This window comes from Spea bombifrons, chromosome 9 (genome assembly GCF_027358695.1).
Source record: "Spea bombifrons isolate aSpeBom1 chromosome 9, aSpeBom1.2.pri, whole genome shotgun sequence".
Lineage (NCBI taxonomy): Eukaryota > Metazoa > Chordata > Amphibia > Anura > Pelobatidae > Spea > Spea bombifrons.
In genome coordinates this window covers 23,758,292-23,764,881 of record NC_071095.1, presented here as the reverse complement: position 1 = coordinate 23,764,881, position 6,590 = coordinate 23,758,292, and positions in this window count along the sequence as shown.

The following is a 6,590-nucleotide window of genomic DNA, read 5'->3' as shown; positions in this document are numbered from 1 at the left end:
TTACACTATGTTACACTCTCTTACACTCTGCTGCTGTCTGTTACACTCTGTTACTGTCTCTTACACTCTGTTACTGTCTCTTAAACTCCCCTACACTCTGTTACTGTCTCTTACACTCTCTTACACTCTCTTACACGCTGTTACACTCTCTTACACTCTGTTACTGTCTCTTACACTCTCTTACAATCTGCTACTGTCTCTTACACTCTGCTACTGTCTCTTACACTCTGCTACTCTCTGTTTCACTCTGCTTCTGTCTCTTACACTCTGCTACTGTCTCTTACGCTCTGTTACTGTCTCTTACCCTCTGTTACACTTTTTTACAGTCTGTTACTGTCTCTTACACTCTCTTACACTCTCTTACACTCTCCTACACTCTGCTACTGTCTCTTACACCCTCTTACACTCTGTTACTGTCTCTTACACTCTGTTACTGTCTCTTAAACTCTGCTACTGTCTATAACACTCTCTTACACTCTGTTACTGTCTATTACACTCTGCTACTGTCTCTTACACTCTGTTACTGTCTATTACACTCTGCTACTGTCTCTTACACTCTCTTAAACTATGTTACACTCTCTTACACTCTGCTGCTGTCTCTTACACTCTGTTACTGTCTCTTACACTCTGTTACTGTCTCTTACACTCTCCTACACTCTGTTACTGTCTCTTACACTCTCTTACACTCTGTTACACTCTCTTACATGCTGTTACACTCTCTTACACTCTGTTACTGTCTCTTACACTCTCTTACACTCTGCTACTGTCTCTTACACTCTGCTACTGTCTCTTACACTCTGCTACTCTCTGTTTCACTCTGCTTCTGTGTCTTCCGCTCTCTTACTGTCTCTTACACTCTACTACAATCTCGTACACTCTGTTACTGTCTCTTACACTCTGTTACACTCTCTTACACTCTGTTACTGTCTCTTACACTCTCTTACACTCTCCTACACTCTGCTACTGTCTCTTACACCCTCTTACACTCTGTTACTGTCTCTTACACTCTGTTACTGTCTCTTAAACTCTGCTACTGTCTATAACACTCTCTTACACTCTGTTACTGTCTATTACACTCTGCTACTGTCTCTTACACTCTGTTACTGTCTATTACACTCTGCTACTGTCTCTTACACTCTCTTAAACTATGTTACACTCTCTTACACTCTGCTGCTGTCTCTTACACTCTGTTACTGTCTCTTACACTCTGTTACTGTCTCTTACACTCTCCTACACTCTGTTACTGTCTCTTACACTCTCTTACACTCTGTTACACTCTCTTACATGCTGTTACACTCTCTTACACTCTGTTACTGTCTCTTACACTCTCTTACACTCTGCTACTGTCTCTTACACTCTGCTACTGTCTCTTACACTCTGCTACTCTCTGTTTCACTCTGCTTCTGTGTCTTCCGCTCTCTTACTGTCTCTTACACTCTACTACAATCTCGTACACTCTGTTACTGTCTCTTACACTCTGTTACACTCTCTTACACTCTGTTACTGTCTCTTACACTCTCTTACACTCTATTACACTCTCTTACACGCTGTTACACTCTCTTACACTCTGTTACTGTCTCTTACACTCTCTTACACTCTGCTACTGTCTCTTACACTCTGCTACTGTCTCTTACACTCTGCTACTCTCTGTTTTACTCTGCTTCTGTCTCTTACACTCTGCTACTGTCTCTTACGCTCTGTTACTGTCTCTTACACTCTACTACACTCTCGTACACTCTGTTACTGTCTCTTACACTCTGTTACTGTCTCGTACACTCTGTTACTGTCTCTTACACTCTGTTACACTCTCTTACACTCTGTTACTGTCTCTTACACTCTCTTACACTCTGCTGCTGTCTCTTACACTCTGTTACTGTCTCTTACACTCTGTTACTGTCTCTTACACTCTCTTACACTCTCCTCCACTCTGCTACTGTCTCTTACACCCTCTTACACTCTGTTACTGTCTCTTACACTCTGTTACTGTCTCTTACACTCTGCTACTGTCTATAACACTCTCTTACACTCTGTTACTGTCTATTACACTCTGCTACTGTCTCTTACACTCTCTTACACTCTGTTACTGTCTATTACACTCTGCTACTGTCTCTTACACTCTCTTACACTCTGTTACTGTCTATTACACTCTGCTACTGTCTCTTACACTCTCTTACACTATGTTACACTCTCTTACACTCTTTTACTGTCTCTTACACTCTGTTACTGTCTCTTACACTCTCCTACACTCTGTTACTGTCTCTTACACTCTCTTACACTCTCTTACACTCTCTTACATGCTGTTATACTCTCTTACACTCTCTTACTGTCTCTTACACTCTCTTACACTCTGCTACTGTCTCTTACACTCTGCTACTGTCTCTTACACTCTGCTACTCTCTGTTTCACTATGCTTCTGTCTCTTACGCTATCTTACTGTCTCTTACACTCTGTTACTGTCTCTTAAACTCTGCTACTGTCTATAACACTCTCTTACACTCTGTTACTGTCTATTACACTCTGCTACTGTCTCTTACACTCTCTTACACTCTGTTACTGTCTATTACACTTTGCTACTGTCTCTTACACTCTCTTACACTATGTTACACTCTCTTACACTCTGCTGCTGTCTCTTACACTCTTTTACTGTCTCTTACACTCTGTTACTGTCTCTTACACTCTCCTACACTCTGTTACTGTCTCTTACACTCTCTTACACTCTCTTACATGCTGTTACACTCTCTTACACTCTGTTACTGTCTCTTACACACTCTTACACTCTGCTACTGTCTCTTACACTCTGCTACTGTCTCTTACACTCTGCTACTCTCTGTTTCACTCTGCTTCTGTCTCTTACGCTCTCTTACTGTCTCTTACTCTCTACTACACTCTCGTACACTCTGTTACTGTCTCTTACACTCTGTTACACTCTCTTACACTCTGTTACTGTCTCTTACACTCTCTTACACTCTCCTACACTCTGCTACTGTCTCTTACACCCTCTTACACTCTGTTACTGTCTCTTACACTCTCTTACACGCTGTTACACTCTCTTACACTCTGTTACTGTCTATTACACTCTCTTACAATCTGCTACTGTCTCTTACACTCTGCTACTGTCTCTTACACTCTGCTACTGTCTCTTACGCTCTGTTACTGTCTCTTACACTCTACTACACTCTCGTACACTCTGTTACACTCTCTTACACGCTGTTACACCCTCTTACACACTGTTACTGTCTCTTACACTCTCTTACACTCTTTTACACTCTGCTACTGTCTCTTACACTCTGTTACTGTTTCTTACACTCTGCTACTGTCTCTTACACTCTGTTACTGTCTCTTTCACTCTGCTACTGTCTCTTACACTCTGCTACTATCTCTTACGCTCTGTTACTGTCTCTTACACTCTACTACACTGTCATACACTCTGTTACTGTATCTTACACTCTGTTACTGTCTCGTACACTCTGTTACTGTCTCTTATACTCTGTTACTGTCTCTTACACTCTCCTACACTCTGCTACTGTCTCTTACACCCTCTTACACTCTGTTACTGTCTCTTACACTCTGTTACACTCTCTTACACTCTGTTACTGTCTATTACACTCTGCTACTGTCTCTTACACTCTCTTACACTATGTTACACTCTCTTACACTCTGCTGCTGTCTCTTACACTCTGTTACTGTCTCTTACACTCTGTTACCGTCTCTTACACTCTCCTACACTCTGTTACTGTTTCTTACACTCTCTTACACTCTGCTACTGTCTCTTACACTCTGCTACTGTCTCTTACACTCTGCTACTCTCTGTTTCACTCTGCTTCTGTCTCTTATGCTCTCTTACTGTCTCTTATACTCTACTACACTCTCGTACACTCTGTTACTGTCTCTTACACTGTGTTACACTCTCTTACACTCTGTTACTGTCTCTTACACTCTCTTACACTCTCCTACACTCTGCTACTGTCTCTTACACCCTCTTAAACTCTGTTACTGTCTCTTACACTCTGTTACACTCTCTTACACGCTGTTACACTCTCTTACACGCTGTTACACCCTCTTACACACTGTTACACCCTCTTACATACTGTTACTGTCTCTTACACTCTCTTACACTCTGCTACTGTCTCTTACACTCTGTTACTGTATCTTACACTCTACTACTGTCTCTTACACTCTGTTACTGTCTCTTTCACTCTGCTACTGTCTCTTACACTCTGCTACTATCTCTTACGCTCTGTTACTGTCTCTTACACTCTACTACACTGTCATACACTCTGTTACTGTATCTTACACTCTGTTACTGTCTCGTACACTCTGTTACTGTCTCTTACACTCTGTTACTGTCTCCTATACTCTGTTACTGTCTCCTATACTCTGTTACACTCTCTTACACTCTGCTGCTGTCTCATATACTCTGTTACTGTCTCTTACACTCTGTTACTGTCTCTTACACTCTCTTACACTCTCCTACACTCTGCTACTGTCTCTTACACCCTCTTACACTCTGTTACTGTCTCTTACACTCTGTTACACTCTCTTACACTCTGTTACTGTCTCTTACATTCTCTTACACTCTGTTACTGTCTCCTATACTCTGTTACTGTCTCCTATACTCTGTTACTGTCTCCTATACACTGTTACACTCTCTTACACTCTGCTACTGTCTCATATACTCTGTTACCGTCTCTTACTCTCTGCTACTGTCTCTTACACAGGTTTACGATGTCTACGCGAAGAGATCCCCAAAGACGTTCACAGTATACTGAGATCATTCGGGACTATGTGATCCTAGAGGACGGTATGTGCCATGTGACACTCTCTTACACTCTACTACACTCTACTACACTCTACTACTGTTTCTTTCACTCTGCTACTGTCTCTTTCACTCTGTTACTGTCTCTTACACTCTGTTACTGTCTCTTACACTCTGCTACTGTCTATAACACTCTCTTACACTCTGTTACTGTCTATTACACTCTGCTACTGTCTCTTACACTCTGCTACTGTCTCTTACACTCTCTTACACTCTGTTACTGTCTATTACACTCTGCTACTGTCTCTTACACTCTCTTACACTATGTTACACTCTCTTACACTCTGCTGCTGTCTCTTACACTCTGTTACTGTCTCTTACACTCTCCTACACTCTGTTACTGTCTCTTACACTCTCTTACACTCTGTTACACTCTCTTACACGCTGTTACACTCTCTTACACTCTGTTACTGTCTCTTACACTCTCTTACAATCTGCTACTGTCTCTTACACTCTGCTACTGTCTCATAGACTCTGCTACTCTCTGTTTCACTCTGCTTCTGTCTCTTACACTCTGCTACTGTCTCTTACGCTCTGTTACTGTCTCTTACACTCTGTTACTGTCTCGTACACTCTGTTACTGTCTCTTACACTCTGTTACACTCTCTTACACTCTGTTACTGTCTCTTACACTCTCTTACACTTTGCTGCTGTCTCTTACACTCTGTTACTGTCTCTTACACTCTGTTACTGTCTCTTACACTCTCTAACACTCTCTTACACTCTCCTACACTCTGCTACTGTCTCTTACACCCTCTTACACTCTGTTACTGTCTCTTACACTCTGTTACTGTCTCTTAAACTCTGCTACTGTCTATAGCACTCTCTTACACTCTGTTACTGTCTATCACACTCTGCTACTGTCTCTTACACTCTCTTACACTCTGTTACTTTCTATTACACTCTGCTACTGTCTCTTACACTCTCTTACACTATGTTACACTCTCTTACACTCTGCTGCTGTCTCTTACACTCTGTTACTGTCTCTTACACTCTGTTACTGTCTCTTACACTCTCCTACACTCTGTTACTGTCTCTTACACTCTCTTACACTCTCTTACATGCTGTTACACTCTCTTACACTCTGTTACTGTATCTTACACTCTCTTACACTCTGCTACTGTCTCTTACACTCTGCTACTCTCTATTTCACTCTGCTTCTGTCTCTTACGGTCTCTTACTGTCTCTTACACTCTGCTACACTCTCGTACACTCTGTTACTGTCTCTTACACTCTGTTACACTCTCTTACATTCTGTTACTGTCTCTTACACTCTCTTACACTCTCCTACACTCTGCTACTGTCTCTCACACCCTCTTACACTCTGTTACTGTCTCTTACACTCTCTTACACTCTCTTACACGCTGTTACACTCTCTTACACGCTGTTACACCCTCTTACACACTGTTACTGTCTCTTACACTCTCTTACACTCTGCTAATGTCTCTTACACTCTGTTACTGTATCTTACACTCTGCTACTGTCTCTTACACTCTGCTACTATCTCTTACGCTCTGTTACTGTCTCTTACACTCTACTACGCTGTCATACACTCTGTTACTGTATCTTACACTCTGTTACTGTCTCTTACACTCTACTACACTGTCATACACTCTGTTACTGTCTCTTACACTCTGTTACTGTCTTCTATACTCTGTTACTGTCTCCTATACTCTGTTACACTCTCTTACACTCTGCTGCTGTCTCATATACTCTGTTACTGTCTCTTACACTCTGTTACTGTCTCTTACACTCTCTTACACTCTCCTACACT